Raw genomic sequence first — 22,299 nt, 5'->3', positions numbered from 1 at the left:
CTATCAGTGCCGTCTGCTTCTCTGTTGCAGACGCGGTAACGCGTGCGCCGTCTTCTGTCGAGGGCATTTTAAACGGACACTAGACACATTATCTGCATCAGTTCTTCGAGTTCTGTAGAATACAATGTAGTACATCTTTACGTATAAATAATTAACTAGGCCCAACCAGGCTTTACGGAAACTTACAATAAGTTTCAGTGGGAGGAAAAAAATTGTTTTTCCCTGTTTTTATTATCAGAGGTTCTGGAAATTTAGAGAAACATGGAAACTCCAGTATAAAAAAGCTTACATTTAAAACCCAGAGGTTGTCCTGTATCCCGCTATACGGTTGAATGCTATACGTTACGTTTTCAAAGCGAAAATGAAAGCACACGATGAGGGCGCTTGAAAGCTGGGCTGCCGTTTGCTTGACGTCGTCGCCGCATCTAAAATTGTATGCTGCGCAGCAGAAAATGGCGAGTATTACTGTATTTGGACATCTCTTTTTTTTTTCTACTGTCTCAGCGCTGAAAAAGCAAAAAGAACGCGTCTTTCCCCCCATTTCCCCCCTTTTTTTTCATGTTTATTGCATCTCTAAACCAGACGCCATCAAAATCCATGACCTCACGGTCGTCTGGTGCGAGAACGTCGAGGCGGCATCGCCGCCGACCTGCCGTTTGTCAAGCTTTCTCTGCCTTATACCGCGCCTCCTCTTACTGTGACAGTGCTTTCTTTCTTTTTTTTAAATATTCTTTGGTATTCTAGGCCAATTTGGTAAAATAGCTCAAATAATTTCTCTCTTTAGTGCGTCATACGAAGCAGACGACAGCGGTATGTTCGTCTGCCCAACGCACAACAAATTCATCTTGGTTGTGCCTGATATCAACGTGCATGTTCGTACTCCGCGCGCCACAGAGAATTGAACTAATGTCTACTGCGGGCAATAACAAGTTGTGGGCCGGATGTGATAACTACTGCTCTATCGCGCATGTTTATAGGGTCTTGCAACTCCTGAGCGGTCTTTTGCGTCACGTGGACTGGTGGCATCTGTTGACGTATTTCGGAGGCCACAGCCAGCAATATGTGCAGTAGACGAGGAGAGTGTTGTGTGCATTGTCTAAAAGTGGTAATTCTTGAGAAAATGATGATGTTTGCAGTGTGTCACTGCGGATTCCGCAGTACTAAATATATTCAGAAACGAAGGAAACGCTTGTTTCTTTTTTTCGGCCGTGAGTAGAGAGACCGCTTCAGCAAAAAAAGAAAAAAAGAAACGTGCAGCTTACACAGCCCTTGCTGTCGCAAGATGGATATGGTTTCGGGTAATCAGAGACCAAGTCCAGAGAGCAACTCATACGCAGGGCAGCTGGCGACAAGCAGCTTTCAACGTCCCCATATCTCGGCTACAGTCGACCTTACCTGCCTACTTGGCTTGCAACAAACGTTAACCAATCTCAGTATTACACAACGGTATCGGAAGTAAGCAGCCCGCCAACGCAGCGAATGGTATGTGAAAAGTTCCCAACAGATGTGTAACTTTGGCCTCTGGTTAAGTGGCGCCCAGAGGGAGCCCCCGTTTTGACAGCAATGCACGGTACTAGCGCGACAAAGCGTAGCCCTGTGATCTCATCGTGTCCCGGGCCACTGTATACGCTTCACTAAAGGCTGCCGGAGGAGGAGTTGCGACTGCTTGGCGCCGTCTGAGCGGCTGCTTCTCCTGCTTAGCCCAAGTCGAAAGAAAAGAGTTGTTCAACGGTCAATGCTTGAAGCCCGGAGCGTAGCACAATGGCAACCCCTTTATTCTCTCAAGAACTTTCCACATCCCCCTCCTCTCCTTTTTTTTTTTTTATTTCTGCGAGGCTCATGCCCACCTCCCTCCATCGTCGCGGGTTTTCTTGTCGTCTGCTATACGACGGACGAACGAGTGACGAAAAACGGAAGGCCACCCCTTTTCAAACCAGCTCTCGCTTTTCACCGCGTTTTGCCCGTGCTTCTTCGCTCTGAAAGAACGCGGAATAAAGTGATGTCGGGAATTGTTCGCATTATTTTGTTCGTTTTTTTTCTTTTCTTCTGCAGGGTCGTCGGTTGCAGCAATGAAGGCGCGCGAGTTGAACAATCGCCTGCTCGTTTGACGAGTCGAGTGTCGCTTCTCTTTCATTCTTTCTTTTTTTATATAACGGCGAGCTCTCCCAACGCTTTAAGTTATTTCTGGAGATTCTTCTCTTTCAATTTGGTTATTCGTCACTTCTAAACTTTCCGTAGCCGCTGCTCTTCACCGTGATTTACATTTTCTCTTTCGCTCTCCCCCTCTGCTTGTCTCTTTTTTCGAAAGCAGTATCTTTGGTGCCGCTATACGGTGCGCGCGCCTTCTTGAAACTGCCTTATTCTGCCGAAACATTACTACGCAAAGAACCGCTCATTTTCTTTGGTGCGACTTCTGTTTTCTGAGAAATCGTTCCTTCTGGCTTCAGTGTTCGCGGACAACCGATATGACTGCGGAATCGACAGTGGAAACAAACCTTTGTGTAGGGAGTGTGAACTTCGCGACACTCGCGACACAATTTGTGCGGAGCTTTCTATATATATGTAAAGAGAGCGTTGGCTCCGATTCTGTCTTTCGGTCTGTCTGTCAGACAGACAGACAGACTAACTACATAAATAACAAGCAAGCAAAGAAGCAAACGAACGAACGAACGAACGAACGAACGAACGAACGAACGAACGTAGAAAACCAGCAAGCAACCAACAAACCATGGCTGGCTTGTATAAAACAAACAAAATCACTGAATGACTTGAACAGGGTCCATCAAAGGAGTCGGAGATGAGGCAAAACTCATGACTGCGCCTGAACGATCTTTGTCTGGGCAAAAAATAAAAAAGATAAAAATAGAAAAAAAGAAAGAGAGAAAAGGAAAATAAACAAATAAGAAAGAGAGAAAGAGGGTGAATCGCTTTTTCTGACTCCCTAAAAGCAACAACAGACAAAACCTTTACGTTGCATTGTAACCTACGTGGGTGTTAACCTCTGTTTCATAAGGCCTGCGCAATTCGCAAATACCACAAAATACCGCCGCAAACACATGCAACCACAAACAAGGACGAGACACAAGCGCTTGCGTCTCGTCCTTGTTGCTTTGTGGTTGCATGTGGTTGCGCTGTTACAATTTTTATGTCAAGTATGCACCAATTCGACCAGAAAGAAGTTTTATATAACCACGAATTGCGAGCACGTGAAATTTCGAAAGCGCCCATCATTGAAAAGCGGAGTTCCGCTCGTGTTAGTAGTACGCCGTCTGTTTTACTGCATGACAAAGAGATTATATATATCGACAAAGACTATTCGTTTGATCATTACGCACCCACGATCATTTACACCTACTACGGCAGCATTTCGATGGGGGCGAAGTGCGAAAACACCCGTGTACTTAGATTTAGGTGCACGTTAAAGAACATCGGCGGTCAAAATTTCCAGAGTCCTCCATTACCGTGTGCCTCATAATGAGAAAGTGGTTTTGGTACGTAAAGCCCCATAATTTTTTTTTACTGTGACCTTTACTTTTGTTTCTATTGTCTTTTTGGTTAGTAGCTGTTTACGTGTGTTGTCAACACCTGTGCTGTTGATGTGAGGTATCCGGGTGGGGGATTCGGGGTGAGGGAGGTGTTCTGTAAGTGTCTAGTGGACATTCCCTTTTCGTTGCTGCTCAAGTTGTGATTGCTGGACCGGGGAACGCGTCAGAAGGAGACAGGCGCCCCCAACCAATCAGCACTTCAGCAGCAGACAAAACGGGACATGCCCACGAGGTAGATACTAATAGAACATTTCGTTCTATAACACTGTTCAACAGTACTCGTTCGCGTCTTCTCTCCTTTTGCCAATGCTCATTTGAACTACCCAACTGTCCTAGAGATGGCGCCACCGACTAGATCTCTAACGTTTCGCGCTGCGTTTTAGGTTGGATGCCCAAGGCCAGCGGAGTGCCTCTAGGCGCTGACAACGGTACGTCAAAGTTTTCTTTGAGCACAAGAGTTTATCACGCCAAGTTATATGTAAAAGCTAGTTATGTGTAAAGGTTATTGGAAGAGCGCTATGTTCAGCAATACAACGAAGTAAGAATGCCCTTGCTCAAGCACCGAAGAAGGCTTCACAATCAGAAAGTGGAACCCACCACAGGCGAAAGTTGCTTCTTTTGATGCGAGGTCTAAGCATCGCTGCTTGCGTTTAGTGATTCAGATGACTGGAATTTACGATTGACACAAATCCCTACCGGAAAGCTAAGAGACAGAAAGATGAGCATGTTTGTGCGTTTACGCTATGTCGCTCACGGTGGCAGATTACATTTTGTTTTGTTATGTAACTCCCGTGGTCGGTCAGCGTCGTCTGCTCGAACCCGCCCGGAAACGCGTCTACGATCGCGCGCGCAGACGACGCGCGCGCGCTTCTCTCTCCCTTTTTCCGCAACCGTTTACCCTCTCTCTCTGTCGTATCTATTTCTCTCGCGCTACTCGCGCGAAAAAACGACCGCAGCGCCCCGGCTCCCACAGCTATGGCGGCGTTCGCGCGCCGCACGCGAGTCGTATCCGAAACGCAGACAGATGCGACTCGCGCGCTGCCCGTAGCGGCGCGTATCCTGTGCTGGCGTCGTCTGACGCGCAGTCGCGCGCTGGCGGAGTTTGCGCGCCTGGCTGCAGTGCCTGCTTCCTAATACCGGTGACAACTACGCGGGCCTGTACTGTGCATTGCAGTTTCTGCGACGATTCGTTTGTCCCTAGTGCGCGGATCGGCCGCACGTGCTTTTCAGCGTGGTGGTGGTTCCGAGGATCCCGTGCGTGTGTTTGTTTACATTACGACATCATGCGTGCTTGACTTCGCTGGGCGACCGAGGAGCGCTTTCGTCTGCATCTGCACGTAGAGGAGCTTCCTTCCTTTCCGATTGGGGATAACCTTTTCTTCGTCGTGTTCACGGCGAGAAGCGACGGCGGCGTTTGTGCCAGTGATTCGCAGCGGCCGACTGCGCGCTTGTTGCTAAGGGTGGTCGACCGACGTCGTCTGCTGCGAGCTGTCAACTGCGGCGTTGTTTGTCGTCTGCTTGCAGACCGTCGTCGGCGTAGAGAGGATCGCGTGGTGTAGTCGTTCGCTGTGGAATTGTGAAGTGACAAACAAGTCGCGGCCTACACTTGAGAAAAGAATGCGCGGTAACCTCGGAAAGGTTTCGCCTTTCGTGTCAATCCGTGTTCGCCTGAGGATTACAACGCTCATCGTGACCATTCAGTGCCCAGACCGCGACATCGACTGAGATTTGACCTTTCATCGCAGCTTAACGGTGCGTACCGTTTCACCGTCTGCCCGGTTCGAATTTTGCGTGAAGATGTCCTTTGTGATGCTATCACTTGCTTACACGCGTGCTCCTTGACCAAAATACACGCGAGGGAAAAGGAATGAACACAGAACAGATTGTAAATGATTTTCCCATTTGGTGCACCTTTTCCTGCTCGCCTCTTTGATTGAACGAAGAGATATATATCAAAACGTTTATTTAAACTGCAGTGTACTAGAACATCATATTCTATATAGTTAACTGCAGTTAATACCACGACACAACCGTTTTTGCACTGCGGCCTGAGCGTTTAGAACTTTTCTATTTATTCTAACTACAATGTGTTTCATTCATTCATTCATTCATTCTTCCTCTGTGGTTTCGAATAATTGTGAGCTTGAATCTCGTAGTTCTCAGTCACGAAAGTAAATATCGTGAGTGTGTTAGGCGTAGTTTCGGAGAAACAGTTATCGATTTACGACTAACATTGCGTCACGAAGGAGCCCCGCTATGCTGCAAAACAACGAAATGGGGATATGCGGAGTTACGCCCGTCCCGAGGAAAAAAAGTTAACTAAATACAGCACAACCAAATGCCAAATTACACACCCGCGACGAAGGTCGGTTGGCATTCTCGTGCAATCAGCTGCCTGACGCGCATCCAATTGTGTCATATCCCAAGTGCTTTCCGAGCTAACTGTGCTTCTGCCGAAGGCCGTATGTTACTGGGAACGAATGTTGTGGCCATGATAACTAACTATTTTTTTTATGGGGTCATTTCCGACAGGAGATAATACGGGACAAGTGGAAACATATGCCGCAAGGGGCGATTGCCAATTCACATGTCGGTTCACTGTCAGTTATGATAGTTTTGCTTTGAACGCTGAAATGTATTTACGAAGCTGTTGAAATTAGCAAAACTATAAGAAAAAATGAGAAGCTTTTCTGCCCTATGGCTCCCCGCAACCAGACAACGAAAAGATAGCCACAATTCTGTAAGCTGTACTTGATGTAAATTCTGTGATGGGTAAACTTGGCGTTTGGCTTATTGTTCTACGCTATATACCACTGAACTCTGCGACTGCGAAAAGCGCAGAAATAACGTAAGGTAACAAATGCATGTTGGTATTCCGAGATTCGACCTATTATATCAGTATAGCTTCCGTTGCGAAATCTTGCAGAATGCTACTCCTAATAGTTTAAACCAATGGAAATCGGCATCGTATGTTCACAAATTTATGTAGAGCGCAATGTATTTCTAAATATTCGTCGCTTTGACCTATTGTAGGAGCAGAATTTGTACCCAACTTCAATATCTTGCGTTTTCTTTCTTTCTTTTTTCTTGCCAAGTTACGCTGTCCTAAAGTTGCCGTTTCGATTTATTGAAGTTACGTGATCTCACTGCGTGAATGCATGATCTGGTTATGAGGCACGCCGTAGAGGCGGACTCCGGATTAATTTAGACCACCTGGGGTTCTTTAACGTGAACAGAATGCGTGGGACAGGGGTGTTTCTCGAATTTCGCCGCCCCCACCGAAACTCGGCCGCCATGGCCGGGATTCCATCCCGCAACCTCGTTATTAGCACCGCAACACCGTATCCGCTAAGCCACCAAGGCGAGTAAGCCGTATTGTCCTAGATGAAACCAAACTTGGGCGTCCGTAATAGCATATAACATCATGTTGTATAGTGTAACCCTCAATGCGCATACTTTAACCCCGTAACGCTTAAGGTAAGATTCGGTTTTATCACCGGAAACCTAATGCATATAGAAGCATTTTTGATGCACTGCAGAGAGATTTCAGTTGTGGATAGTTCATCAATCGAATTAATAATGATTGAATTACACTGCTAATTATGTTCTTACACGAATAAAATGCCTTTTTTTTAATATACTCTTCGTGACCAGGAATGAAGGTAAGAATTGAATTGTTTTTATGGGGCTTTACGTGCCAAAAGAATAAAGGTCATCAAGTCCTAATTTTTCTCGATGTCGCAGGGTTAAATCGTTATTTTGGCCAGGTTAAAGAAGATAGGAGATTATATTTGTCGTAGAGAGAGTCGAAGAAGCGAAGCTGAGACGCGCAATATTTCAAGGTCGTGAGGTAAACGTCGCAGTCGGGAATGATTGTTAAAGACGGGTCAGGCAATTCAAGGCCGAGTGAGGAGCGGCGAGGCCCACCGCAGCCAGTGGTCCTCAGCGTGCCTGTTCTGTGTACAGCATTTCGCCGTTGGAAGTCAGGCGACGAGGCGTTGTCGCCTCAAAATTTCTCGCCTTCGACTTCGTCACCGCAGTCGTCATACCGAAGTCGTCGTCGGTGCCGTGCTGTCGTCATGCCGATTTGCGCGGTGAACGACCTCGAGGAACGCTATGATAAAATAAAATGAACAAAAAAAAATCGTTTAGACCGGCAAAAATATTCCTTCATATCTTCATTCGTTTGAAGGAGGGGAAAATAGGCGTATTATTTACTCGAGAAAAATGAAAGTCGAATTTCCTTTTCTTCCCTTCTTTCTTTCGGGAACTTCGTGCCGTAACCCCCAGCGTCGATACGTCAAATGTGACGTCACGTATTTCGCCGCATCTTTCTTTTATTTTCTCGCACACTCTTAGAATAAAGTGTCGGGGAAAACGAGAGTAACTGCACAGTTAGTCATAAAAAGAAGGGCGCTTTTCCTCCCCGCGAGGGACTAACTGCCGGTGTGTATGCGCGCCGTGTGCAAAGTTCGGGGAGTAAAGTAAAGTGTCCCTGCTCCGAAAGAGAACAATGGGAGGAAGAGACGGCAGCAGTTGGTCCCGATGCACCTCACCCCTGTTTACTCCCGTGTCGTCGAGTGAAGCAGCAGAAATGGTTATCGTCCCTATAAATCCAGAAAGCGTAAGTAATTTGATGCCCTCTCTATTGAACTATGCGCGGTGCAGCAGTTTCCCTCTCTGCCTGTGAGAACATTCCCTGGAATTTAAAAGGTGGAATATGTATATATATCATAAGAAGCCAACGAACAAAGACACCAAGGACAACACAGGGGGAATTACGTGTACTTATTAATTTAAAAAAAGAAATGATAAATTAATTCAAATGAATGTGGTTGAAAAAGCAACTTGCCGCAGGTGGGTAACGATCCCACGTCATCGCATTACGCTTGCGATGCTCTACCAATTGAGCTACCGCGGCGCCGTTCTCCCATCCACTTTCCGGGGTATATATATAGGCCTAATGAGCGCAGAAAGGATTCTCGAAAGCTGCTAGGATGACTCTTCCGTTCCATTATAATGCAGTGTGTAGTCCGTTATATATATATACATTGCAGTGTAAGACTCTAAGTGTAAGTGTTAAATAGCTTTCAGATGATGAAGCGCCGACAGAGACAGCATACTAGTGAAGAAAGAACAACGATAGGACGAGGCGCTACTTGCAACTGTTTATTGAGGTCGAAAGCGGTTGAATATATAACGCTCACGTATACTTAGATTTAGGCGCAGGTAAAAAAAAAAAAAGAAAAACTACTGGTCCAATTTAGTTTAAAGTCCCTTCACTGCGATGTATCTCGCGGATGCAAGAGTTGCACTGGGGCTTATATAAACCTCACGAATCAATAAATTTATAATTACTTTTGAGCTCGAGCGAACCACAATCTGGAAATCGTCACCTGCTGGAATTCGAAATTTGTCTAATGAGCGTTACGAAGTCCGCTAAAAATCCGTTCGGCATACATGTTTGTCTAACGAGATCGTATCTCCACTTCAGATTCCTTTGAAAGATGGAAAGCTAAAACAAGCTCTTATCCAAGAGCCGTTGAAAGTGATCGCCTCTATTTACCAGATAGCTTCGGTTGGGAGGGAGAAAGAATGCGTGGCTTGCGAGCACGCCTTTGTTCTCTCAAATTCCTTTGTCGGTGCTGCCGTACGTAGCACTCATAAGGGAGGTCGTCGCGCGGAAAGGTCGTGCGTGCCATCGTTTAAACGTGTCAACAAACTCGAGTAGCACGCACAGCCTGTGACGTCGCGGTGTACGCTCGCTATCTGCGGGCCTTCTTATCGGCCCCTTTGTCTAACACGTTTCTCAAGAGGAAGAACCGATTACGAACGTTGCCGAGCAGACGATACGACCGGTCAAGTACATTGCGAGTGACGTAGTCTGCTTTTCAGATTGCGAACTTTTGGTATCCGTCTGTTTTAGTATCGCCTGCACACATCGCTAGATCGTTGCTTCAAACGACCCACTGCAGCTTGCGGCGGGGTTATAGTTCGTTGTTATTCTGCTTTCGTCCATTCTAATAGGTGCCGAGCTTCGGTACATAGCCCTGCACGGTACTGTCCCTGTCGAGAAGTCGCAGTGCGACTTCTGGAAGGTACAGTCCCGATTACGTCCGTTGTCCGGCAGACGATACGACCGGTCGAGTACGCACCAAGCGAAGTCGTCAGCTTGCGGAATTTCGCTATCGTCTGTTTTGCTATCGCCTGCACACATCGCTTACATCGTTGCTTCGAACGACGCACTCCATTTTGTGCCGTGGTTATAATTCGTCGTTATTCTGCCTTTCGTTCATTCTAATAGGTGCCGAGCTTCGGTACGCAGCCCTGCACGGTACTGTCCCTGTCGAGAGGTCGCAGTGCGACCATAGAATAAAGAACAACTTTAGAGAAGGGAAACTGTACCTTCCGCAGTGGTTCGAAAATAAGCAGCGGCAGCGCATGGAACTTACCTAGGTGGACGCCAGATGACGCTGCTAAAACAGGAAGCGGAAATGCGCATATTTTTTTTTTTAGAGCATTATTCAATATGGCCGTTTTTTGCCGGTCGTGTACGCTCGCTTGTATCCGCTGGTACGCGCCGTACTCGCCTCGGCTGCCGCGTAGCCGGTGCGTTCTAATTGCCAGGAGACCAAAGAGCCTCTACTGACGCCCATACAAACAAGCCACAAGTGAGTGAACAGAACGTGCGACTTTATTGGCAGAAGACAAGCAGTGTATGTACATTCTCGTGCAATAGCACAAATAAAATTTGTATGTCGAGATACACTGGAATCTTTGACGCGAGCTCGTAAACGGCTCACCGTCGTCGTCACACATGGCGGTCTAGTAACGAGCGACAACCAGCGGCTCATGCAGATTGGTCAGTGTCCCGCCTGTTTGCAGCGGCAGTCGCCGTTAAAGATGAGCAACTTGCACTGCGAAACAATCGGGTGAACCAGGCATCTGCTGCCGCAGCCAACACAGCGACATGGACTACCCGGCATTTTAGCCTTAACTCCTTTCCAACCTGCACGTTACTTTTCTTTCGGAGGCCGCTAATGTGTGGCTCGCACTTGGTGTCCCACATTGTCTCAATATGGACAAGTCGCTTTCGTGGGCATCACCTTCATCAGCCACTTTTGCGGGCCTTTGCACCCAACTTCACACACGTAGGACCATGTAAGCACGTATGCCGCTCTCCGTTCGTGCTTAATCGCGGCCGAGAAAGGCAACAGGCACAATTTGCCCATGGCTGCAGCAGGAAAGGCTGAACGTGAACGGGGAGCACGAATCACGGTGTGTAAATTGGGAGTCTAAATATGTCGCTGTGCAGATTGCAGGAGCAAATGTTTACTTCGAGAAACTGCTTTCCAGTGCAACTGACCAGGCCGCCACATCCGATAAGCATAACACGGCGACCGTAACCAAGTGAGATAACAGCAAAAATAAACGGCAATCATCCACCACATAGTGTTCAGAGAATACGTTATACATTGGCTACAAACCATATGGCAACAGTGAGCATTCACATACACTGGTCTCTTAGGATTCATTCAGCCGCCTACTTACAGGGATAATGCTTGCCTTCGTCACATGTGGTGGTCTGGTAACGAGCGACAAACAGCAGTACAAACAGATTGGACAGAGCGTCGCACCTGTTTGAAACGACAGTAGCCGTTGAAGATGAGCAACTTCCATTGCGAAGAAATCAGGTGATGCAGGCATCTGCTGCCACAACCAACACAGCGAAATGGACTATCCGGCATTTTAGCGTTAACTCCTTTCCAACCTGCATGCTTCTTTTCTGTCGAGGGCCACTAATGTGTGGCTCACATTTGGCGTCCCACTTTGTCTCAATATGGACAAGTCGCTTTCGTGGGCATCACCTTCGGCAGCCATTTATGCGGGCCTTTCCACCCATGTGGCTATGAACTTCAAACACGTTGGACCATGTAAGCACGTATGCTTGTCTCCGTTCGTGCTTAATTGCGACTGACAAAGGCCGCAGGCACAATTTGCACATGGCTGCAGCAGGAAAGGCTGAACGGGGAGCACGAATCATGGTGTGTAAATTGGGAGTCTATGTCGCTGTGCGGACTGCAGGAGCAAATGCTTACCTCGATAGACTGTTTTCCAATGCAACTGACCAGGCCCCCACATCCAATAAGCATAATACGGCGACCGTAACCAAGTGAGATAACAGCAAAAATAAACGGCAATCATTCACAACATAGTGTTCAGAGAATACATTATACATTGGCTACAAACCATATGGCAACAGTGAGCATTCACATACACGGGTCTCTTAGGATTCATTCAGCCGCCTACTTACAGGCATAATGCTTGCCTTCGTCACATGTGGTGGTCTGGTAACGAGCGACAAACAGCAGTACAAACAGATTGGACAGAGCGTCGCACCTGTTTGAACCGACAGTAGCCGTTGAAGATGAGCAACTTCCATTGCGAAGAAATCAGGTGATGCAGGCATCTGCTGCCACAACCAACACAGCGAAATGGACTATCCGGCATTTTAGCGTTAACTCCTTTCCAACCTGCATGCTTCTTTTCTGTCGAGGGCCACTAATGTGTGGCTCACATTTGGCGTCCCACTTTGTCTCAATATGGACAAGTCGCTTTCGTGGCCATCACCTTCGGCAGCCATTTATGCGGGCCTTTCCACCCATGTGGCTATGAACTTCAAACACGTTGGACCATGTAAGCACGTATGCTTGTCTCCGTTCGTGCTTAATTGCGACTGACAAAGGCCGCAGGCACAATTTGCACATGGCTGCAGCAGGAAAAAATGAACGGGGAGCACCAGTTATGGTGTGTGTACACTGGCAGTCTATGTCGCTGTGCGGACTGCAGGAGCAAATGCTTAACTCGAGAGACTGCTTATAAATGTAACTGAGCAGGCCCCCACATCCGAGAAATGTAACACGGCGACCACAACCAAGTGGGGCAGCAAAACCAGATTCTGCAATCTATCATTCAGTGTAGCTTGCGCAAAGACCCAGGCTATCGAGGAAGAAGAGCAACCATCAACGAGACTAGGAATATGGAAAATGAGAAAGCTTGCATTCAAGAGAGAAGCCACCCTGCTCTGCAAGCATTGAAGGCCAAAAACATCAAGAAAAGTAAAATGGTGCATAGCAAACAGTGCGTAGGTTAATGCAAGAAACATGTCGATGTTGCATCAGCTATTTCAGGAGAGGAATTGTGCATGACAACATGCACTGAAAGGTACTGCTACAGATATGTTATGCTACTAGACAGTGACTGGTATTAAGTATCAGCGAAGAATCGGTTGACCTTTATGTTTGGATGAGGATGAATGATCTCTAACGAGAATGGGCAATGAAAAAGCTTGCATTTATAGAAAAAAAATTACACTTGGCACAAATAGAATTGACATGGCCAGGAAGCTGATTAAGGGCAAACTAATGGAACTCTTTTGGCCAGCGTCATCCGTGCTTGATCAGAAGTTGCAGGCGCATCTGAAGACGAAGAATTTCCATAAAGTCCTTTTTGAGTTACCTGGATGACTCAGCCAATTTGTCCGCACTGGTGGAATGGTGGCTGAAGCTCTTTTCAGTCTTGACACAGTGCTCTGCAGACTTGATATCTCATGTAAATTCTTCTGCATGCGCTTCTTTGTTCGTGGTGTAAAAGCCTTGCAAATTCAGCTCCAGCCCCTTTCTGTTGGTGTGGATAGGAGCTCCTGTGATGACCATGGTATGCTTGGCATGGACTCTGTTGGGGCAGAACGGTGACACATGAGATACAGCACAGATTAGCCAAACTCATGTGTTTTCTTTTATGTTCGAACCAATTATACTGAACCATAAACATGAGCAAACATTCATTTCTGCTGCAAACAAATGACTTGTATTTCAAGACTAGCAAGACAATACAGCATATATCAGGCATACTTATTTCTGAACCACATGTTGTTTACCTTGTAGTAGCAGCCAATGTCCACACAATGGCCTTGTTGTAGTAGGCAGCAGCTTCTGTTTAGAGTGTGGAGTGTGTTGCTTTATGCTGGTGCCATCCTCAATACTGCATGTCTGGAACAGAAATTTTGACTGAATCAGAAATTGAAAAAAGCACAATTTTGCAATATGAAATGCAAAAAGGTGTGACATATATATTGTAATGGTTTGCGACTACAGAACACATGCAAATATACCCTGTCTGTTCTAGGGCGCTTAAGCAGCACGTTAAATAAATATTGCTATTGTCCATAAATTTATGCCTGCCTAACTATACAATGCATGTAAACAGTTTAAGTATTATTAATATCACAAATGAGAACATTTGTGCGTTCATTTATACACTGGAAGAGATCACACTGCTGGTTCCACAAGCAAATACATGAAAGTCATGAAGCTATTAGAACTGATGCATTATTTTTCTGCACGAACGTGATGCACTGCTGCACTACTGCAAAAATAAATGCCCTACGGTAAACCAAACTGAACAGCAAGAACATTTGGAACCAACAAGTACGAAATATGAGTGAATTATCACGCTTGCAACTGTTTAATACATTAAATTCTGTACTTTCACATCATTTTACCAAAGGATTATTCGATTTTGTGGACGAAAAAAATTGCCGGCGGACTCGAAAATAAGTTTTATATGTATATTGTTAAGGCTACCCAGTCACCTATGGCCACGGCTACAATAAGATGAAAAATGAGGCGCGCGTTCCGATATCGCTCTTTCTTTCCCGATTGTGTGTGTATAACGACAGCCTCGCAAGTAACGGTTTATTTAGAAACAGCAACGGAGGATCCCGACTGCCATATGCTGTGCAGGATCTAGTTCGTTAACTTGTCTCCGCCTGTAAGTTAATGAGACGAATATTATGTAACGATTCAAGCAGCGGTGTTAAACGACTCACCGTTATTGCCGTTGTCAGCCGCACCAGAATCCAGCTCCCGTTTCGATGCAGACGTGTTCCGAATGGCTCACGACCGATACCCAACTTTCGGGCTTACATGTCCGCTTGCAAACACGTCACTTGACCCCAGGTTAAATAACGCGTGACATCGAAGCGCAATAAACTAGTTTTAGCGAAAACGAAGCAACCAACCTGAGCGCACGAACGAATGAATCCGTGCCGCCATGCACTCGAAAATACCGGTAAAAATTTTAAATCCAGGCCAGAGGTCACGTGAAAGATCGATGATGCTGAACGCTATTTGCGTTTATAATGACAAAGAAACAATGAACTTACTTACAAAGAATACAATATCAAATGAGCAACGATAATTTTGCCCTCTTTTTCATGTAATAAACGTGCTTCGGTAATTGTAGGAGAAAGTTTGCAAAAAAATATTGCGCTTATTACGGCGCCTCCAGCGGAAGATGTTCAAACTAACGTAAGCATCCCGAAGTGATATTACTATGCTGGTTTTGTTAGCAGCAGCGCGCGGTCGATTTTTTCGCCCTCTGTGGCCATTTGTTGAACTTGAGAGTGTGCGGGGCCTGGTGCGACGCACGAGTGGCAGCTGCTTTAGCTTCGACGTCGTCTGCTTCTCCTCCGCCAATTTTGACGTCGTCCGCTTGCGCGCGGTGCATGTCGTTCATCAAACGGCCATATGCCACTCCGCCGTTCGCGGCACCTGCTCTTGCGTCGACGCGTCGGATTGGCTTCCTGCGAGCAATAAAACGGCTAGCGTAGGGCAGCGTTCTGCCTTTCGGCTGCTCCATGGCGCGAGTGTTCTGCGCCCAAATGCTAGGGTCACTGCTGAGCAACTTTGCGTGTAGCACACCGTGGTGCATGCAGTTCGGCTGAGCGAGCCGGACAGTTCCCTTCAAGCATACGGGGTTTTGCGGAATTATATTAAAGAAAATCGCCTGTTGCAGACAACATAATTATAGTCCTTGAGCTGGAGTATTCAGAGGTGGACATTATAGTTGCACGAGAAATCTAAACACGTTTTAAAATAATTCTTAAAATTCAGTCGTTAACTTCTTAATTAGTTAAAGCGCCCTCCAACCCTATAGTAGCACCCCATCAAATATAAGTGAGCAAAGTGGTTGCTTGGGCTAGCTGGTGAGGCGTCTTCGAGGGTGTACAGGGTAATGGTAATAACAGCGACAAAAAAAACAAAACAAAGACAGACGGACGGACGGACGAGCGCGATGCATGTCACCTTTTTTGTCCCTTATGTTACCGTTGCGCTCTACACCCTCGAAGACTTTATCAAAACGCTGTGTTTGCTTGCATGTCCATCGAGATCACGGTCGTTGTTGTCTGTGCAACGCGCGAAGCGACATAACTTTAAGAAAAAGAACGATATTGTGGACTTTAACGTCCTGAAAACGGCACAGTGTATTATGAGGTAACGGCGTACTTTAGGTCACCGGATTAATTTTCACCACCTGGGGGTTCTTTGTTATGCACCTGAAGCATAGCACACGCTTTTCTTTTTTTTTTTTTGCGTGGACACGCACCCGCGACCTCGCGCGTTCAGATGCAAAACTCCGTAGTTATGTATTGAGCAAGCCGCTTCGTATCGACATAGTTTCGCATACGCCATAGTTTGAGCGTATTGCAATTATTGCTTGCCGCTAGCTCCTGTTTCGCGAGCTGAAATGTGTCGCATCTCAAGAGAGCAAACCTTGGGCGCTATAACGTAAAACTATTCCAAACTTTTCGATTCCAATTCTGCTATCAGCCCTCCGCGATTGGTCAAAAACTTTTTTCGACCACCTCCCACTTCAAATGTCTGTCACGCGACGTCACGAAAACCGCAATACCTCCCCATCTGATATGATGTGTACACACTGATTATGCATGATTTGACAGAAAAAAGAAAAACAGTTATTTCTGGTTCGACCCCTTTTCGCCATTAGCCCTCGGCTATTGGTAATAAGTTTTCGGGCTGCACCCACTTCACCTGCCTGTCACGCGACGTCACAAAACCGCACGAACTCACCACGTCAAAGTGACGTGCACGCAATAAAGATGCATTAATATTCCGAACAAAACTGAATTTTTCTCGGAATAGCCGCAGGCTACCCCGTTCCGAAAGGAATAAAAGATGGCTGCCGCCGATCGCTGAGACGCTGGCTACTCGCACCTGCCGGATAGCATGGGTGTATTTGCGTATAATAAAACTTCTTGCGTGACCGTGTAACGTTTTCAAGCACTTTCGGCACGTTTACTACCTCATTCTGCCAACTCTTCTTTGCTGAGGGTAAGTTTTAGCGTCATTCTTAAGCTTCCGTTGCATGCCGCCGCGATTTTCGACCAGCCACCACAAGCTAAGTAAGGGAAAGCCGACCAATCGCAGACGCCGGCACCACCCTCTTCATCCGGTTATCGATTTTCAGTGCACTGGCTCTGCCCCAGTGGATCCCTCTCCACTTGAGTGTTCTCCTCGCCTCTTGTTAGCCAATTAGATACGACAAGCCGCTCAATGTAGGCAATGTTATTCGTTTTTCAAGCAAACAAAAGTGACCTCCAAAAGGACAGCGTTTGATTGGTCTGTTCAGACAACCCTGCGGGTGACCACCCGGTGCTTGCGTCGGTGGTTACGCAAATTTGACGTCAGGAAATTGGAATAGAAACATATTGGAATAGTTTTACGTTATATGGCCCCTTGTTACATGCATTAAAAGAAAAAGCATCTATCCGCATCAAAATTGAGCCCGGAATCCAGCGAATTGGAAGAACACTTGTGGCATTCACACACCGAGGCATACATATGCCGAAGTACCGCGACCGAGTGCTAGAATCCCGGTCGAGAGGTCGTTGATGACGTTTAGTGACGTCGCGCCTGGACTATATACCACTCAATTCACACTGTTGGAGCTTTAATTAAATTAAATTATGGGGTTTTACGTGCCAAAACCACTTTCTGATTATGAGGCACGCCGTATAGTGGAGGACTCCGGAAATTTCGACCACCTGGGTATCTTTAACGTGCACCTAATCTAAGTGCACAGGTGTTTTCGCATTTCGCCCCCATCGAAATGCGGCCGCCATGGCCGGGATTCGATCCCGCGACCTCGTGCTCAGCAGCCCAACACCATAGCCACCGAGCAACCACGGCGGGTACTGTCGAAGCTTATGCCATAACATAAATTAAATTAAGCGAGAAGAAAGTTCCCCGAATTTTTTTTCTTTTTGGTTAGAACAACCATTTGGACAAACTGGTAATGAAGCCATATACAATTTAGGTGAAGGTAACTATTATGTTTAATTGAAATGTAGAAAGAGGGAAGGTAAAGACAAATGGAAAGCGGACTGAAAGACAACTTAATAGCGCTGGTGAAAGCCGAAGCCACATCTTCAGCATTAAGCATTTCGGTGTACTTTACCAATACCGCGGCTGCCCTACTCTCCTGTACACTTGCTTGAGTTTTTATTTGTCTTTGCGTGCAAGATTTGCCCGGCGAGTGTTAGCCAGCACCGGTCAAGCACGAGGCGGCGGATTCGAAACATACTTTGAAGCGCGGGAATGAGCAACTGAATGCTCATGAGCAAGTACCTTAATAGTTAGGTATTTATAACCCCAGGTTGGCGCAGAAGGTGAACACGTTTGCCGACATCACGCCGGTCACTGAGCTTACAGCAGAGGCTTGAGCTCGTTTGACACGGAACCGTAATCAACTAACAAATAAGTAAATAAATAAATAAATAAATAAATAAATAAAAACGGGTCATATCAGTTAGAGCTCTGCTTCTCCGTTCGCGCAGTATCTAAGTTCCGGAAGCGGCATATCAGGATACCGAAAGTCTCGCGTACCCAAAAGGTATAACGTGGTTCTGAATTTTGGTCCCGTTCGTGAGAAAAAAAAAAAGGAAGAAGTGAACAAAAGAAATGCTTATCCTTTCGACTGTTTCCTCACTGTCAGCCGTTTTCATTGGTTTCTTTTTTTTTTTCCTTCTTTTCCGTTTGCTAATGGCCGGCTACACCGGCGACCGCCTGTGCCGCAACGCGCCGACTTTCCGCCTTCCTGTCCGCAGCTATGCACGCGAATGCTTTTTGATTCGCACGGGTGTTGACCGAACGAGCGACGCCGGACAGTTTCTCACGGTGCGTAATACGGCCCTCGGGCCAGGTAGCACGGGGGAGACAGGCCAGACCTCCTCGTCGCCGTTGCGTTGTACGCGGGAAGTCATGTATACGCGTACATGCATGTACGTACGTACATAGACAATACGCCAGAGGCGTAGCACGTTGATCGCCTGTCTGATAAAGGCAGGGGGGGGGGGGGGGGGGGTCTGTAGTGTACGTGGCGTACCGCAGGCTCCACGCTGAATGGATAGGGAGGAACATGTGTGTGTGTAGCTCATGAAAGAAAGAAGGAAACAAAGAAAGACAGACCGGAAGACAGAAAGAAAATGCTGATTTGGTGTGTCGCGCACAGGTAATGAAGTCCTTGTGTAATCTGTGTGGCGTTAACGGGAAATTAAAGGGGTCCCCTGGAAGGAAATCCGCACGGTTGGAGGAAAAGTAATGAGAAAAAATGATAATGAGATAAATGATAACGAAGAAAGAAGATGAATTGCTAGCAGAGGGTATTGCTAGTCGTCCCGCATATAGCCGGCGGGCTGTCTCGTGGAAGTTCGTCGCCGCTGATGTGTGTTGTTAAAACGTAATCACACTACCGTTTGGTTCGCTATAGCGGTGTTGGTGAGTGGGATGTCCTGTGGCGCAAGGGCCAAATGTGGCCAAAGGGTGCCAGGCTATAGCAGTGTTAGCTATCTTAAGCTTTAAAGAATGGCTGACAGCAAGTGTGAAGCCGGTCTCTCCAGAATGGTTACTGAAAGAAAGAAGGATAACGCGTTGTTCGATTTGTTGATTGCTTCTTTTCGTTTTGTTTGGCCTATTATTCACTGCGTCCGTGTGTTCCTTTCTGAAATATATATATATATATATATATATATATATATATATATATATATATATATATATATATATATATATATATATATATATAACTAAGTTCTATTGATAAAACCTTTCAAACGGTACACTTCCGTGTTTCCTACTCATTGCCCTACGTATTATGGTTCTTCGACCTTATATACGGGTACCGATTACACATCACTGAACAGAATAATGAAGTCGTCTTCGAATCTGACAGCTTCGTTGCATCAAGCATCCGCGGTGTCTTTGTTTGAACAATGAGACAGCAAGAGTATGATTCCTTTTTTTTTTCCCACCGTGTGGCCTTTCTTGAGTACGTGCTAGGTTTGCTGTGTCAGAAATATAAAGCATCCTCGAAAAAAAAAGAAGAAAGAAAAGAAAGGTTAACGCTTCTTCGCTCCGCAACCCACCCTCAACGAGTAACGGCTCGTCCCGTGGGTTTTATATGCCTGCGTGCTCTGTTGACCTTGCGCGTCAGGTTATACTTCGTCGGCAAACCTCTTCGAGAAGAAACAAGCGAACGAAAACGCAGCCCCATTTAAAACGAACGTCACCGCGGGTCGTAGAGTCATTCAGCTGCGGCTCCGAAAGACTTGGCGTTATGGCGCGGCACTTCGAACACCTTGTCTCCATTATCCATCGCCGTTACTTGCTTCGTTTTTCTCTCTTTCTTTTTCTTTTCTCTTACTTTTTTTCTCCCCTTTTCATGACTTCGACGTCCGCGCACATACCGCAGCCACTCCGTTTGACCCCGAAAAAAAAAGTAATTAATAAAAAAAGAAGCGGTTGATGGAACACTTCGCGTCGAATGGTCCGCTCGTACACATACAAACGCCCTATAGGAAATCTCAAGCACCCATGTCTCCTATCTGTGCTTTTGGCGTAAGTTGAGGAAAGGAGGTGCCTTCTCGCGAGAGAAGGTGCCGCCCTCTGACGGGGCACTTCGGGCTGTTCGGCCGTGCGCCCTCTAGAATAAAACGTTGAACGCGACAAAACAAAATTACCTACCCCCCCCCCCCCCCTCCACTAAAGCTTGCGCAATTTTGTCTCTTCCGCTTCTTCCATCATTTACTCGATTCCCGTTCTTTTGCGCCCTGGCCGTATACCGACATCCGTATACCGTTTTATTTATTTGTTCCTTTCGACCAACGGGAATTGAGAGGAGGAGTATTATATGGTGAGGGGCAGTGAATGCGCGACGTTTTATGTTTACGGGATGTGCCGCCGACTCCTGCGTCGTTAGTACGGTGCAGCGTGCTGAAAGCTTACGGAGCCGGCGTCGACTGCTGATCACGAATGTGGAGTGACCGGCTGTCGGCCGGGTGGCTGTGCACGAGGAAAAGTATTATGCAGATCCAACGCGCGCTGAAGTCTACGTCAGGCGAAGCTTTCCTGACGCAGTTTATCTAACTGTTATATGCAAGTAAGTGTTCACTCTATGTTTGTGTATGCACCGCCAAAGTGAGAGCTTATGCAATATTAATGTTTATTCTCTACACCGTTGGCAAGGCGGGTCAAAACTCGAGAACCAGTTCGTGTGAATAAGCTCTGTGGGACGTCGACAATGTCACGAGGACGAAGACGATGTTTGCTGTTCGTTTTTTTTTTTTCGTTTTTTCAAGTGATGAACGGTGAGGGGCAGTGTAAGCAAATACAGGAACACGGTGCGAAACATACAGCCGCAAGGTTGGCTGTTATTCGCCAGTTTCTTTCTCGAGTATCTGACCAAATAGACAGTTACGCGCGCACGTGACGAGACGTGACGTGACGTCATGGGATGTGGCGTGACGCCAAGTTCACGGATGCGGTTCTGACCTAATAATGGTCAGAGGATGGGCCTGTTGTGTTGGAAAACCGAGCATCGGTCGTTCCATCGAACACGTAATTGAATTACTTTCTGTGCTTGAGCTATTCGGCAAGAAAACGGCAGCAGCAACCGCAAAGAGAGGGCGCGAGGGTTTTTCAAAAAGAAAGAGAGAAAACTTCGCTTTAGAAACGTTTAAGAATAAAATAAGCCGAGGGAAAACGTCACAGTGCGTTAGTTTTCTACGCTGATCGTGCCTTCCCCATCTTGGCGTGTTTACCTGCATCCACGGCTTCGAATAATAAAAGTGTGGCGTTTTAACGTCCAGAAGTTATGCACATCAAGATCTGAGGGACGCTGCATAATGCATAAAAGTGAAAAAGGGTGTAAATGTGTCTATAACTCACACCCTTAATTAGGGTGTAAGCTATATAACGGACACCCCAAGGGTGTGAGTTATAGACACATTTACATCCTTTTTCGCTTTTTAGGGTGTAAATTATTTTACAGTCTGGAGGTTTCTCGGCGTGGACTTTGATTTCCCGGTGGTTTCCTTAACGTGCACCTAAGTGCACGTTACGAGCTTTGTCGCATTCCTCTCCCTCGGGGGTGCGACGGCCGCCGTTATACTTGGCCGGGCATCGAACCTGGGACCACGTGCTCAGCCGTAGCCATATAGCCAGTAGCCGCTCACTGAGCCACCACAGCTTGCAAGCATTACAAGTAACCCAGCTTTCTTCTATTGTGCATGCTGTAAAGATCACGATATATGTACAGTATAATGTATGATCGACGACACGACAGCCAAGACGTCGTCGGCCACGAGAAAGGCACCACGGTGTTACATTTTTGGTTAGCAGCACGTCGATCTACATTCGAAGTGAGAGAAGTGGCAGGAAAATACTATACTTCTCTCACTTCGCACGTAGGTCGTCCCGCTGCTAACCGAATATATGCAGCATCACCAACATTCCCATCCGTCCGTCCGTCCATCCATCCATCCATCCGTGCGGGCCACAGTGTTACAGGCAAAGCGAAGCGTTGAAAATCAATCGATCGCGAGATCAGCTTC

At 46.7% G+C, this 22,299-nt stretch overlaps 1 protein-coding gene across 1 annotated transcript in view; it reads left to right on the top strand.

Annotated features, from left to right (window-relative positions):
• The first annotated feature begins 4,543 nt into the window (after positions 1-4,543).
• The window catches only part of LOC126547238 (uncharacterized), a 359,216-nt gene continuing 341,460 nt past the window's right edge, over positions 4,544-22,299 (top strand). Inside the window, exon 1 of the mRNA XM_050195188.3 lies at positions 4,544-5,297. The gene's annotated coding sequence lies outside the window, so the exon portion shown is untranslated. The remainder of the gene's footprint in view (positions 5,298-22,299) is intronic.

This window comes from Dermacentor andersoni, chromosome 3 (genome assembly GCF_023375885.2).
Source record: "Dermacentor andersoni chromosome 3, qqDerAnde1_hic_scaffold, whole genome shotgun sequence".
Lineage (NCBI taxonomy): Eukaryota > Metazoa > Arthropoda > Arachnida > Ixodida > Ixodidae > Dermacentor > Dermacentor andersoni.
The sequence above is the reverse complement of the archived record's forward strand: the minus strand, read 5'-3'. Positions and strand labels throughout refer to the sequence as shown.